The sequence below is a fragment of the Tachypleus tridentatus genome, unplaced genomic scaffold (assembly GCF_004210375.1).
Source record: "Tachypleus tridentatus isolate NWPU-2018 unplaced genomic scaffold, ASM421037v1 Hic_cluster_2, whole genome shotgun sequence".
NCBI classification, from domain to species: domain Eukaryota; kingdom Metazoa; phylum Arthropoda; class Merostomata; order Xiphosura; family Limulidae; genus Tachypleus; species Tachypleus tridentatus.
In genome coordinates, this window is record NW_027467782.1 from 11788629 (window position 1) to 11808498 (window position 19870).

General features: G+C 29.9%; 1 long non-coding RNA gene across 1 annotated transcript; it reads right to left on the reverse strand.

Annotated features, from left to right (window-relative positions):
- Nucleotides 1-5248: 5248 nt before the first annotated feature.
- On the reverse strand, nucleotides 5249-19864 carry LOC143243388 (uncharacterized). The gene is made up of 2 exons (XR_013024399.1): nucleotides 17941-19864; nucleotides 5249-9443 (listed from the first exon to the last, which is right to left on the reverse strand). It is a non-coding gene; the product is annotated as an uncharacterized LOC143243388 (long non-coding RNA).
- Nucleotides 19865-19870: the final 6 nt, after the last annotated feature.

Sequence of the window (19870 nt, forward strand, 5' to 3'; positions counted from 1 at the left end):
TCTTGCCTATGTGCTGGGTCCTCTGCTGTTTATGACTGGTATTAATGATATTGATTCTAGAAAGACTAATAATTGTTTACAGATATTAATATTTTTGGGTTGGCTACCTTTATCAAAGGTGCTGCAGATTTATTGGAAGATTTAGATAATTTAATTAATTGAGTCAGTATGTAACAGATAATGTTTAACTATTCAAAATTAAGATGATGCATGTAGATTTTCATTAAAAAACTGTGGTTGAAGAAAAAAGATCTTGGTGTTGTAATCACAAAATCACTGAAGTCATTTAAACAGTGTATTGTAGTCAGCAGTAAGGCTGATAGAATTTTGGGTAGCATCTGTAGAAATATTGAATATATGATAAGAGATGTTGTTTAACTGTATAAATCATTCTTAAGGCCTTATTTATAATACTGTACACAGTTTTGTGCTCCATTCCTGAACAAAGATATTGAATGGTTCAGAGAAGAGCTGTTAGAATAATATGTTGGCTAGGGTACTGTCTCAATTTCTTTTGGATGTGACATTTGACTAAGATGTTTAACATTATTAGGGGTAGGAGTTTAATATAAAATATTGCCCCATTGATGCCAATAAAGGAATATCATAGTAAATGTGATGATCAGTGTTGCGAGATCTGGTAATTTGTCTAGTCATCTTTTAAAAATCAGTTTCAAGCAGTAAAAATGGATTCAATTGTTAAATTATTGTCTTCAAAGAACTCTTGTTTATGAGTATGGAGATTCAGTGACACAAAGTGGACAAGTTCAGGTACACTCTGACTATCACAAGGAGTTTTCCACACAATTACACAACTTCTAATACATGCACTGTCAGAAAAACACATGCAAGACTATTGTATATCTCTTCATGTTTTTCATAATTTTATTCTAACATTAATAGGAGACAGATAAAATGTTGTACATCAGACCATGTCATCTATTTCCAATCATTTGTTGTCCAGAATTGTGTTTCAAGCATGAATTTTTTAAATTATTTTATTAGCATAAACAGTTTTTGATGGGTTGCTGTTTGTTGTAATATTATTGGCGTTGTATGATTGGACATAATAAAATTCTGACTGTTGTTGAAGAATTTGGTTTCAGCTGCTTCTTAATTTGTCTTTTCTTGCAGCCATTGGTGGAAATTTTTGTCTCTTTCTTTTCTACTCTGCATAAACTCAAATGATACATCTTTGTGAAAACCCAGTGAAATAAAAAGTTTCTGGGAATCATGCAGTGTTGAATGTGAAATCAGGAAAATTCTTGTTGCTTTCTACTTTCTTCAGTAGTGACATTTATAGGGACAAGTAATTACCTGCATTTCACATCTGTTTTGCAGTTATCAATAAATAGCATTTCTCAAATGTATGTGTATATGTTTATGGAGATCTTTATGAAGTAGGTACTTAGTGTATAAAGTTGTCACAATTACATAAAAGTAATATTTTCCAACCCACTTGAACTATGTATTTTTTTCCCCATTTTTAATGTATTTGTTAAAGAAGAATGTACAAGATACTTAGAAGCTGATTAATAGCTGTCTTGATACTTTTTACCCTGAAACAAATTCAAGTGTGTATGCTGCTTTGGACATGTGACTGTTTTTATCACAACTGATGTAATCAGACTTAACTATCATTTACTATTTTTTTCACGTTTTCTTTCTTCTTATTGAACTGAATCAACTTTAGAATTAAAGTGCTTATAACATTTAGAGGTTTCTCTAAACTTGAAAATAAAGTTATGCTTATAATACCATCCTGGTCTTAACAGTGTACTTTTGTATTTAGAAACATGTTGTGTATTCAAAATTAGTCACTCGTATGTTGATTTAAAGCTTCTAAAATTGTAAAAAAGGATTTTATTATGGTTATTTTAGCATTTAGTTCCATTGATATGAATTCAAATCTATCATAATTTGGCTGTTATTAGTTGCATAGATTGGATCTGTGTCAAAATTTTAAAGTATATTCATGAAGTTAATTATGTTTTACAAACTGTGACATTAGATACATGACATTTGAAATGTGTACTAAACAAGTTCAAACTAGGCTATTGTATAGTATGGCAAGTTTAAGATCAGTTTCAAGTTAGTTTTGGAACATGACTAAAGATATAGGTGTGTAGGAACAAATGTAAGATGTATGTTCAAGTCAGTCTTTTAGCTGAGTTTCAGGGCCAATCAAATCTAAATAATGAAAGATTATGATTAAAATATTGATACTTAACACTTCAGATTAAGATGGTTTTTTGTTTTGCACAAGAACAGTAGGAAATGTATAGATGTATTGTAATTAGTTAAACCTCCAATTTTGTATGTGTTTTTAAAATCTTTTTATTTTGTAAGATGGTGCCCCTGAGAGTACACCATAAATATTTTACAGTATTTGTCTTCAACATAGATGCAACTCTGAAGAAACAACTACTTGCAAGTTCCCTCGTGTTTTAGGTTTTATGCAACCTAGTACATTATTTTGGGACCAACTATTGGTCACTTAACACTGATGTATTTCAATAGCCTTTTACATGTCCTTAGATATTTTTCTCTTGTTTTCTCACTTTAGGGCATATGGGAGTTCTTGCTCAAAAGCTATGATATAGGGCATTTCTTGTATCAACGATTAAAATATTTATTACAAAATGAAATTCAGATAAATTCTTACCTCTACCACAACCTGTATTAAAGATTTGTACCACATCCCTTTTATACAGGAAATATCTGTCATACTCTTCTCTCTTGGAACTCAATTTTCTCATACATGTTTTCTCACTAGATCTGAGGGATTGCCATTATTTGATAATTAATCAATTGAGAGCTACATTAATCAAATATATTAAAAAACCAGTTGTTTTTGTTCTAGTAAGTAGTTGAACAGAAAAAAAGGTTTGGTTGTGGGATCTAGTCAGTAGTTCAAAATTAGTGATATTGGCTAATGGCCTGAGTGGCTTTGTCATTACAAAGAGTGAGCAAGTGTTATGACATTTTGATTATCTGGATAGGTGAAATACTTGGAAATGGTAATTCTGATCAGTTTCCTGATAATCTGTGTAATTGAGAATTATATACACAAACATGGCAGGTAGGGGTAGAGGAGAAAACAATGTTTTTACCTTCTTTGGTCATTGTCAGGTTCACGATATATCACAAATTGAAATTTCTATTAATTGACTGTTGGAATAATGAAAAAAAACAGTAATAATTAGAAACTAGTTTTGAGCTTCGCTTGCTAATAAGTATAGGAGTATGAGAGAAAGATCAACAAACACAAATAGTTCAGTAACTTTGTAGTTCATCAGGAGACTAGTTAAAATGTTTTTGCAGAAGTATTTATTCAAGGACTACTTTCAAATTATGTTAACTTTATAAATTCTGTTGTAATTTTTATTAAATGTTATTTCTTTATACATTTTGAGAAAAACAAATACTTGCTCAAATTTTATCATTATTCATACAACATGAAAATGGAGATTTAATATTATTAGAAATAGTAGCTCATTGATAGTTTAGTTATATATTAGCTTTCTTTTTTTTTTATTGTGATTACCATAAGGATAAAGTTTATGACAACTGCCCATATTATTACTTCAGTTCTAAATGGCACATTTTAAATTAATTCATTTTCAATCATTCTGTTAAAATGTTTGAAGTTACTTTTATCAGAATTATTTTTGTACCTCTAGTATAACAATAAATTATAAATTTAAATTAAGCATATAATTTTAAGAAAGTAGTACATGTACGTGTGATGTTTTACATCTTGGACATTGTGAACCTGTTATGATTGCTTTGTTAAAATACACTTTGAAACATTTAATATGGATGAAGCAGAAAACCTTGGTTAGCAAATATGTCAATTTCTATATCTCCGTGGATCATTTGTGTATTTTAATTTACAGTTGCTGAAGATCTGGAGAAGTAAGTTACAGCATCTCCAACTCTTTTAACCTGTGTTAATAATAATTACTAATAATAAATGTATGGAAACTGATGTTGGAGATATTACAAACCTGAATGCAATAGTTCTGTCTCGTGATAATCAAAGTATTCTGGCTTTAGGTAGGTTGTTTAATTGAAAAGCACTCATGAAATATGCTTTAGAAATTATTCTTTGATTGTATATATATTGAAGTAACTCAATGGTTTCACTTCAGCTAGTTTTCCTGCAGATAGCTCTCCTTTTTTACTAATATTTCCTGAATTTTCAGTATTAATCTTGTCCATCCCTTTTGAAAATTTTTGTGATAATTAATCCAAAATTTCATACAAAATAAAATTATAAATGTCATAATATGGTTTCAAGCTTATTTGTCTGGATAGAATAACTCATAAAATTCCAAATTACTAACTGTAAGGTTTGATTTGGCTTCCTCCATCAAATTTGTACTGTTTAACTATATTTCCTGCATTCACTGATACAATTTGTCAGTATACAAAACAAAGCTACAATATGTTTACATTTGTAGAGTATCTACCTTTAACCTTGTATTAAAAAAAGATTTAAAAGTCACAGAATTTGAAGCAAATGCTTTATACACTAGATAATGATGGGGCATATTGAAATATAAATTTAATTTCATTGGTCAGTTTATGATTTACATTACAATAATGACCACATTTAAACATGTTATTTTACTGAATGGCTCTTTTTCAACATAAATTCCCAAAATATTTAAATATGCAAGATAAATATTTAGGTGAAAAGTATCTAATGCTAGTAAACTAATAGAGAAATAATTTATTTTTTATTTGAATTTATATTGGCTGTAATGCAGATGATGGCAATATATTTATACTTAATTTACATACATGTGTTAAAATGAGTGACTGCTAGTTTGCTCCATATTTGAGGGTCAGCACGTTTGTTGGTAATCTGAACTCGGACACTTCTAATCTCATATAATGAAAACTTTCTGGTAATTTAATATTATGAACCTATAATATTTTTACACTTAGGGTCTACTTGCTGTATACTTTTGGGTAAATAAAAATACAATTTTATAATTTTTTTCACACATTATTAAACAAAATTGATTTACAGTGTTTTTTTTTTTTTTTTCTGTTAAAAGCAAAACTACAGAATGAGCTATATGTGCTCAACCAACTATGGATATCAAAATCTTATGTTTGCCACTGAGTTGTCAGAGGATGTCAAGACAGTGCTTTAGTGATATTTACTGGAGTAATTGCTATTTATCTGTTGGCTATTGTAGATTTTATAGAAATTAACACTGAATGACAGACAATAGCACATGGTACAACTTTATTTTTCATATTTAAATATAAATTTTATATATTGGAAATACAGTCTTTACAAATAAAAGAATGAAGTCATTATTGTTTTAATATTTATTGTGCTTATAACCTTAAAACAACAATCAATTTTTCTTACAGAAAATAATCCTGCTTTTCACCTCCTTTCATTGGTTACATCCTCTTCAGGAAAATAGAAAGACGGAAAACTTGGTAAAATTGTAAGTTACTATATTTTAAAATCTCTGAAGTTCTTTCTCTAAAGTAATAAATGTAATTTGAATGTACAATATTGTTGTAGGTTCATGGCTTATATATATATATTTGGGTTACAGAAATATATGTGAAACACTTAGCAACATGCTCTACTTTATTGTGATTTCAAAGAACAAATTTAAATGAATTATTTTAACAACTGAATAGTGTGTTGTTAGGCATTTTTTATAGGTTCAAAGTTGTCTAGAAAGTCTATATACAGCAATTAATTTTGTAAATGACAATCTGAAACACTTTCCACAGGGTTCTATTTCCTTTTCTTCAAAGCCTGGATTTATCTCTGCTAACCACTCATTGAATTCTAAGGTACTTAGCTCAGAAATTATGTTTGGAATGGAATTAGAAGTGCCCAAGTTTGAGCACCATATTACATCAGATCTGAACCCTTTAATCTAGTGTTCAAAAACCATCACATGGAGTTCTTCCAAATGTGAAAGGCTTCAGCATCATAAACCTCATAATAATGGAAACAAATTCTGAGCTGTTAATCAACCATGTGATAAATTTCAATTTCATTAAACTTCAGTTTCTGATTGAAAACTAGAAACCAGACGACTGTGATGTCTTTACAACTTTCAGCTAATATTCCTGAAATGTGTTTTATTGTATTAGCAATGTGATAAATACAAACAATACCAACACTTTTTAAACATGTTCCCCCACTTCTATACTGAACACTACACCAAGGGTTAGTGATATGTTTACTGACTTGTAATGGCAAAATCTGGGGTTTCATTTCTTGCAGTAGACAGTGTACATTAAAACCATTGTATATTTCTACTCTAAAACTAATAAACACTGAAAAATATCGTTCATGAACTCCAATTACATGAATCATGTCATTTCACTGTTATATCCTCACAATTATTTGCAGTTCGTTAACAACATATAAAGTTACAACATAAAGTAGTAATATAATGCTTTGCATACAACTTGTTATGCAAATGAATTATAAAATAATTAAATATGAACCAGTTGTCTTCTACCAAGTAAACCAAAATATGTTTTCCAGATTCCTTTACAAATTCATAGGGCTTCTTTATGGTTAAAAAAGGCTTAATCTCAACAGAAGGAAATTTCATCTTCTTCTGTGTAATCTGATTATGTTTTAGATAACATTTCTTAAATAGTTTGACAGAAAAGTTTTGTGTATAATTTCAAGGAATGTTAGAACCTTGTCAATGTTAATGAACTGCAATTTGAATCAAGATAATCATTAATTATAATATATTCTATCATAGATGAATATTTTAGCTGTAATAGCACTTTAATATGAATGATAAAAAAATGTCTCATGAACAATATGAGACAACAGTGTTTCACAGATTCTTTTCATGATAATGGTAACAGTTAACTATGATTGACTGAAACAGCTTTGTTGATATCTGTCAGCAGTATTGATACAAAATTAATTTCATTAATGGTATTCCAAGACATTTTACTTTCCATTATTGCTAAAAGTAGTACACTACAGCAAATTAACTTGTCTACACAGGTTTGGAAAGAGATAGTTGTAGTACTACATTGGTCAAACTGTGATGGATTTTTATCAATGTCACTACGCATGACTTAACTTTTTGTGAACTGAAAATATGTAGGATTGAAGAAGCCTTGAACAATACGGTGGCCAGTATTTTCCCTGAAAAGTTGGAATAGGGTAACTTGCCAAGGCTGAAGATACGCATCAGTTTACTTTTCAGTAATATTTTAAATTGTTAAAGTAAGAACAAGCTTATCTGTTTAATATAATGGATATGAAAACAAAACACAGGGTGATAACAATAGCATTCAACTTAGGTATATATTATTCTTTCCTTATCACAAAATGTTGTTCTTTTTTCTATTAATTTCCTTTGATACATTTGCATTCAAGTTGAATGAAGCCTAAAAATTCCTCTGTCACTTATGTACACAAAGATATTTCAGGATATATTTGTTTGGAAAGAAACTTCAGCCATAAAGAGTTACCTTGTATAAGACTAGTTGAGCACCATATGTTCATGAAAGGTATATTAAATAAATAGTTGGTCCCTGTTTATAGGCACTGCAACAGTACCATATGAAGGATGACAGTACAGTTTGTTCTGGAAACAATTAATAAAATACCCTTCCAAGAATGGGAGAAGAACCAGTTTATCACAGACTTAGTGAGAGTTACAGTAAGTTTATGACAGATGCAAAATTAGAGTCAGCTATTTCTATATTTGCAACAGTAACATTTGTTTTACAACACACAGGAAGTAAGGCCAAGACATCTTTTACCAACTAAAACTACTTCCACATATAGAACTGATGCAATAACAACACTTGCCTTATGAAACGTACAAACAAATGATGAAAACCACTCATACATTGTCAGTAAATATAATTTTAGGAAATGATATCAGCAGAACATGAGAGAAGATTTTTGTTATTTTGAATTCACTGTTATGATTGGGGGAATGTAGCAGATTCAACATCCAATGCATATTAAAGTTAGATGTTTCTCAGCTGTAATAAGAACTTTAGTATCGTAGCAAAACTAAGTTTCTTTTTCAAATAAACAGTGGAGTTTATGTATTACCACTGCTCAGATATTGCCAAGATCACACTATTGTGTATAAAAGCAATAAAAGATTCAAAGCTCAAACATTTTCTGTTCTACATGTTAAACAATATTTGATAGTATTTTCAGATATAGTGACACAGCGATAAGTCAAAGGACAAAACCAGACTTAAATATTTGTGGTGAGTACACAAATAGTGTAAGTTCCTGCTTATCTTAAAAAAAGAAGCTATTTATTTTTATTTCAAATAATTGACATGATTTTTATTAAACAAACGAGTACTATCTGCACTAGCTGTCCCCAATTTAGTGCTAAAAGCCCAGAGGGAAGGCAACTTTGTTATCACCCACCACTAACAATATCACATAGAAAATTTTAAAATCATACACATTGTAAATAATGTTGAAGGAAATAAAATAATTAATAAACTAAGAAAATTACTAACACATCTTAATGTTATATTAATTCTTATGATAAATTCCTTAACCATAATTATGTCAAATAGTATTTTAAATCCGATATCTTTATTTTAACATTATTACTTGAGTGAGACCACACTGGCTGAAGAAACTTTTTACTGTCTTTTTAATTAAGATTTTCTTCCTAACTTTATTATATTTTGCATTTCAAGTTGTGGTTAGTGAATCCATTCAGTTAGAACACCAAAAATAAACATTACCCAAACAAGGATCAAACAAAAATTTGTAAGGTGCAAGGAGTGTATTTTTACAAATTTTGATTATTAATAATTATCACAACAAATGTGTAGTTCAACCTGTGATTGTCTCTATATGATGCTAAGATGTAAAATGGGAATACCACATTATATTTTAAGAAAAAGTCCAAACTAAATGGATAGGTTAAATAACAACAATTTCATAACTAAATAAGGAATATAATGAAAAGTGAATGGCATACAAATTTTATTACATGTGGTTTGATTTTTTTTAAATTTATCAATAAGACTTTTGTTATGGTAATGATATCCTGCAAAGCTGACATTAATATTCCCGTTGAAGGCAAGAAATGCTTAAGAACGAAGACACAAGTGAATGCAACAAAATCAGGAAAAAATCAAGGATTTGTTACCTGTCTTAAAATCACAAAATTCTTTACAATAGTTTAAGAATTTTCAATCATGCCAATGAAAAATGGAAAAGTTCTGTCTGTATGCAATGGTACCTTGAGATTCTACAACAAAACATTGTTGTGGAGGAAAACAGCAGTACCCAAAGAAAATCCTGAGGGCTTAAAAGAAGATGCTCCAATATTGCTTTCTGTTATCATACATTAGGCATAGTTGTTCGTCTTAGATGGTGGGAAATCAATGGAAACGGTCTTCCTAGAATGGTTCTTCGGCTTCAGAATCTGAAAGAGAAGAAATCTGTGAAATTTGTTGACAGTTTTTCTATCTGGGTTCTTCAAGCTTTGTTGGATGAGCAGATCAAAGATATCCCTTTGTGTAGCTTTGTTCTTATTGATTGACAAACAAGATGAGCGAGTTAAGTGTTTTTTACTGAATATGTGTATTGGTGTTATGTATTTATCTATTTAAGAGAACTAACTATTGAAATTTTGAATTAGAGAACTGTAAACTGTGTTTTAACGTGTTTGTCAAGTTGAAATAAATTAATAACAATATACGATAGAATAATGTAAACAACACAAAACTGATTTTGTTCATTAACAGTTCTATTTCATGACATGAGTGAGAGCATAATGCAATCTAAATCACATTAAAATATCTACAAGGCATAAGTTTAAAAACAAAACAGTAACATGAATTCCTCTAGAGCCCAGGTTATTACTAAACCAGTGTCAACCTTTACTTTCAGCAGTAAGAAAAATAAACAATTCGTCCTTGCTCATTGACAATGTAACAAAAGTTTTGAAGTAAATGGCATCACATTTTTTTCATTGAACTAATGTTAATGTCATGGGTTTAATGTCAACCTAAAAGCAATAAGTATTTTGTGTCAAAACTAAGCTCCCTTTACAGAGATGCCAACCATTATGATTTTGGTGTATACATTACAACTATACACTCATACAGACAAATATTACGACTTGTTGCAACTCCCAAATTATTATATACAATATAAGCCTATACAATAAAGTGATAAATTATTTCCCCAGGGCTTGAAAGGGGTGAAAAGAATATTTCTAGTTAGATACAAATAAATTTTGATAATGAATAAAAGACAGTCCAAATGGCTACTTGCAATAATCATGTTTGTGCTTGAAATAATAAAAAATATTTGTATCTCTGTCTACCAATAGTTTGAGTGCGGTGCTTCTCCATATTGGGTACATGGGGGAATCCATAGTTACACCATCAGTGCTTGTTAGCCAATTAGTGCTCGCATAGATGGGTATTTCTCGTTTTCTAAGCAGCATAGAAACACCAATCATTCACAAGATGGAAAAAAAAGAGGCCTCTTTCACCAGGTTGTCTTGTTTCTGGCAAATCTAAAAGGACTAAAACTGTGAAAGGGCTCTGTCTACAATCACTCAGTCATTTGAAATAGTTGGCATCTCTGCCTTTGTATTAAATGTATTTGGACTGTCTTTACACATTTTTTAGCTAAATCACTTAAACTTTCTATAAGTGCGAGACATTTGATAAACAACAGGATATAAGATAACAATTCAAATCACAAGATGCAATGCAACAACAACAACAAAAAAACAAACTTGTCTAATACATTAAAATAATGTTTCTTGGTCAAGAAACATAGCAAGTAATATTATAAATTGTGGTTTGTTATGCTAGAAAATAAAATCAACAGCACAAATAGAGTAAGATAGATAAGAAAATAAAAATAAAATTTGGTTATTTTAATAACATCTTTAGAGTTAATGCATGAATTGATACAAGTGGTTATAAGGGTAGGTTTAATTGTTACTACTGTGGTGCTAGAAGTATAAAATAAATGATGACAGCATAAACAGGAATAAACAATTTTGATGTAACTAGAATAACTTGTACATAGATGATGTTGATGACAGAAATTTCTCTAAAATGCAGGTTTACAGGTTGTTGATAAAGAACAAAAGGAGGAGTGGTTTTATACGTGAAATTTAATTTGCATCCTGTTGAAATTGACGACATCAAAAAGTAATAGCAAGGAGATTGAATCCATCTGGGTTACTTGCAGATACTGATTAGATGAGATTCTTCTTTAAATATTCCTTAAAGAAAAGGGTAGCTGCAATTAAAAACCAGATTGAGTCATAAAGAGCAAGAGAAAATTAAAGAAAAGAATAATAAATTTAAGATATTTAAATTGTTATGGTATAAAAAAAATAAGGAAACTTAGGGCACCAAAATGAATGTTTTGAAAAAGTTTAGGTAAAAATTAAATATTAATGCTAAGGATCTAGTTACAATAAGGGGTAAAGAAAAAGGTTAAAATGTGGGTGAGACCCTAGTGGGATGATAAAGGAAAGTTAGGATCTGCTGATTGCATTACTAAATTTTGAATAGTTTATTTTCACTTAGGAATAATTAAGCAGTATTCCACACCTGAAATAGTAGATAGACGGCAGTTGGGTTTTAAGTATGATAAATGCAATTTTTTGTGTTATCATAATTCCAATTAAGTATAATTTGGATAGGAATAACCTTAATAGTGTCATGAAAGATAAGGATCTTGGTGTAACTAGCTGATCAATCTCTAAAACCATTCAAGCACTGTGCTATTGCTAGCGATAGGGCAAATAGAACTTTAGGTTGTATCTAAAGAAATGTTGAATACTGATCTGAAATTTATAACTTCTTTGTTTTGGTCACTAATTATACCACATTTGGAGTTTTGTGTACTTCTGGAAATACACCAACTTGTTCTGATGGCTTCAAAGAATGATTCCTGTAATGGAGGGCTGTCACACAAGGAGAGATTTATTTCCTTAAAAATATTTTGTCTTAGAAAAAGTTAAAGGGGGTCTAATTGAAGTGTTTCAGATTTTAAAAAGAATTGATAATGTTCATGGATCAACATTTTTCACACTGAACAAAATAATTATAGAACTTGGGAGGGGGACAAGTAGAGATTTAGGGAAGATAGAAGCAGTGTTTCAATCAAGATAATTTATATTTCAAATAGAATCGTTGGGTTATTGAATGAGTTGCCTTCAGATGTTGCAGAGGAAGTAAATTTGATTGAGTTTTTAAACTAAAGCTTGATAGATATGTGAATGAAAAGTGCTAGTTTTAAATTTGTTAATTTACTTATTTAATAGTTTAAGTTTGGCTTAGATAATGAGAAAGCTGAAATGGACCAACACATTGTACTGAAACATATTACATTATTTTAAAACCTTGTTTCAGGGTTTGTACAAGTACAGTACAGATAGCCCATTGTGTAGCTATATGCTTAACTATAAACACATAAAAACTTCTTTAAATATCTGAATGAGTGTTCATTAGTACTTAATAATGATAAATGAAGTATTTATTGCTAAAATAATGTTGACATAACTCTATTGATAGACAGGAATGACATATTACACACTATATTATTAGCCTCCTCAAACATAAATTGTTGGTATACATTTTAACTGAAGTTTTAAACAGGTAGAAGTAACTTATGACTACCGTGGAACAAACACTGTGTGTTTATTCTACGAAGACAATGGCCAAATTGTTAGTGTAGAAGCTAGTTTTGTATTACAATAATTATTCATCACTATTTACCATCTTTTAATAAAGTAATTGTTGTGTTGTGTTGTGTTTTTCTTAACTTATTTTCAATGTCCTAGATGAATAGATCATACTCAAATTTGAATTCTATAATGATTTCATATTATAATGGTGTGGGTTATGTTATATCAAAAGATAATATATTCAAAATAATTATAGAAATAATTGGTATAAAAAGAAAAGTATGACTGACTTGTTCCCAGACTATTATAATAAAAATTAAATGACCCAATGTATAGTCCTGAACTGAAAGTTTCCACTATTATCATCTGTCACTATACAAAGTCACAGAAGTATCAGGAAATGTACCATACGAAATAGCGAGTGCAGTTTCGGCTTCCATGACACAAACTGTACATTTCATACAAGTAAAAAAAATAGTAGTATTGTCTACTGAACACTTCTCAATTAGACATGTTGAAGAATAATTTTATATTTCACTAGAAACTGTACGAAAACTGAGGTATGTGAAAAAGTAATAGTGTTGATAATATAAAATAACTTATTAAACATAAGTAACTCAGGATGTGGTTATTTCAATGATCTAGATGAAAGTACAAGTTTTATCTCCAAAACAATACAAAGTGGCCTTACTGAATGTTTATCTACTAAAAAATACAACTAATGTGGGATATGCAGAGATAGATGGCAATCGAGGAATGACTATTAACTTTTTGAATGTCAAACTGTTGTCTCTCCATTGGTTATTCTGGATGTGAATAGTAAAGTGGCAGTTGGCTATTCAAATTGTCAACTAATGTTGTTCATTTGTTTGGAAGATTGGTAGCTGGTTGGTTTCTAGTTTTAGACCTAAAGGACAAACTCAACTTGTTTTCAGAACTTCATAAGCATTAATAAAAGGAAGACAGTACAGTGTAAGTACAGAAAAATATACTGGAAAGCCATTATAATTGCATAATATATTATTACTAATCTCATTATAGTTTCTAACACAACTGTAATTGTTTCTGAATCATTTTCTCAGAAATGAACCGTAAACCATCCAAACATTATACTGTAGAATATTACACAGGTCTATCGAGAGGCATATTATTTTTCAGTTTGTATTGTTACTCTCAGAAATAAACATGTTTTGAGACAGTATGAAACCTATTGGTTTATCTTCACTTAGGGCCAACATGGCCATGTGGTTTGACACTCAACTCATGATCTAAGGAATGAGGGTTCAAATCCCCATTACATGAAATATGTGCACAATTTTATGTGTGAGCATTATAATGTGACAGTAAATCTCAATATTTATGAATAAAAGAGAAGCCAAAAATTAGTGGAGTGTGGTGATAACTAGCTGCCTTTTATCTAGTATTTACTGTTAAATTATAAACAACTAGCACAGATGTGTAGCTTTGCTTGAAATTAGAAAACAACAAAAACATCTCAGTTCTGTTGTCTAAAATAAACTAAAACTATTTATCAATAAACAAATACATAAAACAACACTTAAAGCTTTTTTTTTTTAAACTGGCTTATATTTACTGTATCCAGAACACCAGAAGGTAACCCATAGCCAAGACCAACCATCCTCTATGAAAAATAAAATTGGACTTAACTGAAGATGACTCCTACCTTGCCAAAATTTATAATTTTGTCCCCTAGTTCTTGTACTTTAACTGTTAAATATGAAAAAAAAATGCATCAAAACTATTAATTCCTATTACAATCTTGAACACTGCCATCAGATTTAATCCAAATTTTTCTCTTTTTTCAAGTGAAAACAATAGGATAGTTTTTATCCCTTCTTATAAGACAACCATCCCAGATACCACACTTATAACCCTCTTCTGAATCCCTTCCAATAATTCAAGGTCTTTCTTGAAGTAATGAGGCCAAGACTGAACAAAATATTCCAAATGCAGCCTAACCATAACCTATACAAAGAAATTGTAACTTCTTTAGACTTGTGTTCAATATTTCTGAAGACATAACCTGAAAATCTCTTTCCTCTATACCACTAGCAACAGCACACTGCTTTAGTTTTAGGGACCAATCAACTATTTCACTAAGAACACTTCTTTTATGACATTGTTAAAGTGATTATCATCCAACTTGTACATATAGATTAAATTCTGGTAAACCATATGCATTATCTTACATTTGTTATAATTTAAGCCAATTTGCCATTTAGTTCTAGAACTCTCTACATGATAAATCCATTTGTAAAGCAGTAGCATTCTCTTCACAGTTAGCAATACATTTTAGTATATCTGTAATATTAAAAGTAATTTATCGTGTTCCTTCATTTGTATCTTGTTGTAAATAAAAAGAAGCAAAGATCCCAAGACTGATCCCTGAGATACTCCACTTCTAATATCTAACCTCTCTTCTTCTCAATTAACTTATTATTCACAGTCAAAGAATTGTTTCCAGCATTTTATGTGTCACCTTGTCAAATGATTTTCAAGAATCCAGATATAACAAATCTGCACTTCTACCCTCATCTACATAAGCAATGACCTTTTCAAAGAATGTTAAAAGATTCCTAGGGCAATATTTCCCCCTAGAGTTGACTTTTCAATAAAATTTTAAACTTTGTTAAATTACTTCAGAAAGCATCTTCTTTCAGACTTTCAAAAACTTTTTCCACAATTTAAGTGAGATTAATAAGCCTATAAATACTGGTATAACTGCTATCACTTCCCTTGAAGATATGAATGATATTAGGTAATTCGGAATTCATTAATCCTTGTTGACTAGTCAAGAACTTACAAAAACAATAGTACCAAATGGCTCAGACATCCAATTCTTCAAAACCCTGAGAGAAATATTATCTTGCCCATGAGCCTTAACTTCTTAATTTTAACAAGCTCAGAATTTATGCAATTATCTTCTTCAACTTCAGTTTTATCTATCAACTGTTCAGATGAAGAACACTGATTAAGTGTTTATTCTGAAACACTAAAAAAAACAACATAATAACCTAGCCAATTCATGATTATCAGATCCAAGTCTTCTTTCGTCATTCTCAAGAGACCTATCTCCATCCTAATATGCTTTACTCATAATGTACTTTTAAATTACTTATTAATAATTCATTCAGTTGATTTTTTCACATATATTTTTGGATGTCCTTATTTCCTGTTTGACTAACTTTCTTGTTGATTTTCTATACTACTAACAACTTTAAATTTCAAATGCTTTTCTTGAATTCTATCTCATATCCTTTCTAAGGCAACCTGTGATTTTTACCTGTGCATTAGAAATTTAAAGTTGTTTTAGAAAATCAACAAGAAATTTAGTCAAACAGGAAATAAGGACATCAAAATATATGTAAAAAAATCAACTGAATGAATTATTAATAAGTAATTTAAGTACATTATGAGTAAAGCATATTAGGATGGAGATAGTATCTCTTGAGAATGACAAAGAAGACTTGGATCTGATAATCATGAATTCTAGGTTATTATGTTGTTTTTAGTGTTTCAGAATAAACACTTAATCAGTGTTCTTCATCTGAACAATTGATAGATAAAACTGAAGTTTTATTCACAGTCAAAGAATTGTTTCCAGCATTTTATGTGTCACCTTGTCAAATGATTTTCAAGAATCCAGATATAACAAATCTGCACTTCTACCCTCATCTACATAAGCAATGACCTTTTCAAAGAATGTTAAAAGATTCCTAGGGCAATATTTCCCCCTAGAGTTGACTTTTCAATAAAATTTTAAACTTTGTTAAATTACTTCAGAAAGCATCTTCTTTCAGACTTTCAAAAACTTTTTCCACAATTTAAGTGAGATTAATAAGCCTATAAATACTGGTATAACTGCTATCACTTCCCTTGAAGATATGAATGATATTAGGTAATTCGGAATTCATTAATCCTTGTTGACTAGTCAAGAACTTACAAAAACAATAGTACCAAATGGCTCAGACATCCAATTCTTCAAAACCCTGAGAGAAATATTATCTTGCCCATGAGCCTTAACTTCTTAATTTTAACAAGCTCAGAATTTATGCAATTATCTTCTTCAACTTCAGTTTTATCTATCAATTGTTCAGATGAAGAACACTGATTAAGTGTTTATTCTGAAACACTAAAAAAAACAACATAATAACCTAGCCAATTCATGATTATCAGATCCAAGTCTTCTTTCGTCATTCTCAAGAGACCTATCTCCATCCTAATATGCTTTACTCATAATGTACTTTTAAATTACTTATTAATAATTCATTCAGTTGATTTTTTCACATATATTTTTGGATGTCCTTATTTCCTGTTTGACTAACTTTCTTGTTGATTTTCTATACTACTAACAACTTTAAATTTCTTATGCTTTTCTTGAATTCTATCTCATATCCTTTCTAAGGCAACCTGTGTTTTTACCTGTGGTTACTCTTTTCTTTCTTTAAGAATTATATATTAAAAATCAGGGATGCACGTACTCAGCAAAAATGTTTGTAAATATGTGTTTTCAAATTTTAACTTAAATACTATTATTTCTTGTTTTCATATTCAGTAAAATGCTGAACCTAAGACAGCAATGATAACTGGTAACTATGTGTTCCCCAATTTTCACCCTCTGAACCATTTCTATATGAAAAGTTAATAATAAATCTAAAATAGTATTCAGTGATGTCGAGAAAACCCACTTGTAGAGAAAAATATATGTAAAAATGGCTCGTTTGAGTTGAGAAAATATTTTACATAGAGGAGGGAACAACATTTCAACCTTCTTTGGTCATCGTTAGGTTCACAAAGAAAGGAAGGTAACTGACCGGAAGCTGACCACATGTTTGAAAGGGGTTGTGTAACTGAGTGTTGCAATGTACAGGGCAGTGTTAGATGTTTGAATATATTATATAATATAAATATAAAATATATTCAAACATCTAACATCACCCTTTTGAAATCAGGTTTCTTGTACTGTAAATCTACAGATATAAAGAAATATAACAATTGCAAAAGATGTAATGCACATCAACTGAAAGTTGCACTAAGCCATAATAATGAATGCATCAGTTCTCTTTCTATTGTAAATATAAAATATGAAGAGCTTTAAATACAAAGCACTATTGCAAAACACCTATGATCTCTATAATTAGAGTCATGTCATACAATGATTTTAATGCATCTTATTGGTAAGGTGGTGTTGTGGATATTGTTATTCATCCGTGATGTAAACTTATTCATCTAAACTCACCTCCTTTCCAATGGTAAGAGACAGTCAAAAGTTGGAGCTAAGTGACACTGATTTTATCTCTAATTTGTCACTTCAAAATAAGGGATGGCTAGTCCAAATAGTTCTCAAGTAGATTTTCACTAGATTAAAAATAACCAACATGTACACAAAAATGTATAGTCTAGTATTTAAGAAAATCTAACTTTTGTTTGCTTAAAAAGTAAATGATACTTTTATATGCAAAAACGGCTCGTTTGGGTTGAGAAAATATTTTACATAGAAGAGCGAACAACGTTTCGACCTTCTTCGGTCATCGTCAGGTTCACAAAGGTTGTTCGCTCTTCTATGCAAAATATTATCTCAACCCAAACAAGCCGTTTTTGCATATAAATTTCTCAACAAGTGGGTTTCTTGACATCACTGAGTAAATGATACTCTTGATGTGAATTGAAAAAACATTTTCAACAATTGTAACTTACATACATATGCTATTTTAATAATATGATTAAGCTGATATTGGGTATAGTTAAACATGATGAAGTCTAATACAATGTATAAAAACATAAATGTTTGTGCTACATAAAGAAAGTTTGTAAACTACTAAATTTGAGAATTTTAATGTTACTGATGTTTAAAGTTTCCAAGTTCAGACTCATAAAAAGATTATCTACCATTGCACGAGCAAGATAAAAAGCATCAAATGGAATACAAAATGCCTAAAACTAAAGATAATTAATTATAGAGGTAAATGTAAGAGACAAATCCAGAAAAATTGCATAAACAATTATCCTATTTACTGTAAAGAAATTAATAAACATTATAAACAAATTTATACATACAAAAACTGATGTTAGCAAAGATGCAACTTTCTACTCTACCCAAGGTACCAAAGTGATAGCATATACATGTATGAACATTTTATTTCTTATTTACATTAAACACCTTCTAATGCATTACAAATTTTATCCTGTTACTACTGTTCAAAAGAGCCAACCAATGAAGACTGCAATAAGATACTTTCATTTCTACTTCAGTATTGAAGAAATTAGTAAGAAAAACATCAAACAGAAATAAACATGTTCTTTATAACATTTATTATATTTACATAACTTGTACTGTTGTTAGTTAGGTCCGTTAAATGATTATTATTTTTACTTTATTTATTGTTACTATAAATTTACACAAATAATGGAATGAATTTCCTCAAAACAATGAAACTGACTTCTTACTACCAGTAGTGGGCTCATGCCTGATAATGGGTTTAATAATGTCCATATTGTAACCCACACATGAAACAAAGAATAAAGTAAAAACTACTTTGGGTGTCTCAGTTTATTTATACACCAGTTTGAACCACTGGTCTCAAGTTTCATAGCTGTAAAAACTTTGATAACAACTGTTATAACAGACAAAACCTACTTCTACCACTCAGGGGAAACCCTTGCATCTTAACCAGTCTTAATAATCTAAAAATATAGTTACAATATTATTTTCTAGTGCAACTATTTGCAAAGTCACCTGCTAAATATGTACTAGTCATCCCTAATTAAACAACAAAAGACACCTAGTCATCACCACCCACCACCAAGTCTTGGGTTACTCTCTTACCAACAAATAATGAGACTGATCATCACAATACAAGTCCCCTACAGCTGATAGGGAGAGCAAAGTTAAAAGATCTTATGAGATAGGATCTGTAGTTTCGTTTAGTTCTATTTCATAACTTTTTGTAATGGTGGATGTTAGGAGTTTTAACATGTAGAAATGTTTGGGTGGTTTAATTTCAAATTCAAGAAAATTAAGAGTAACTGCCTTCCCACAACTGCCCTATGAAAACAAGTGTTCATTTTTGAAAACATATTTACACTTTATTTGCACCATATTAAACCCTATTGTTAATATCCATTAAACACTAATGTTATTCCAATACAATGTTAGTGTTTTAAGTTTA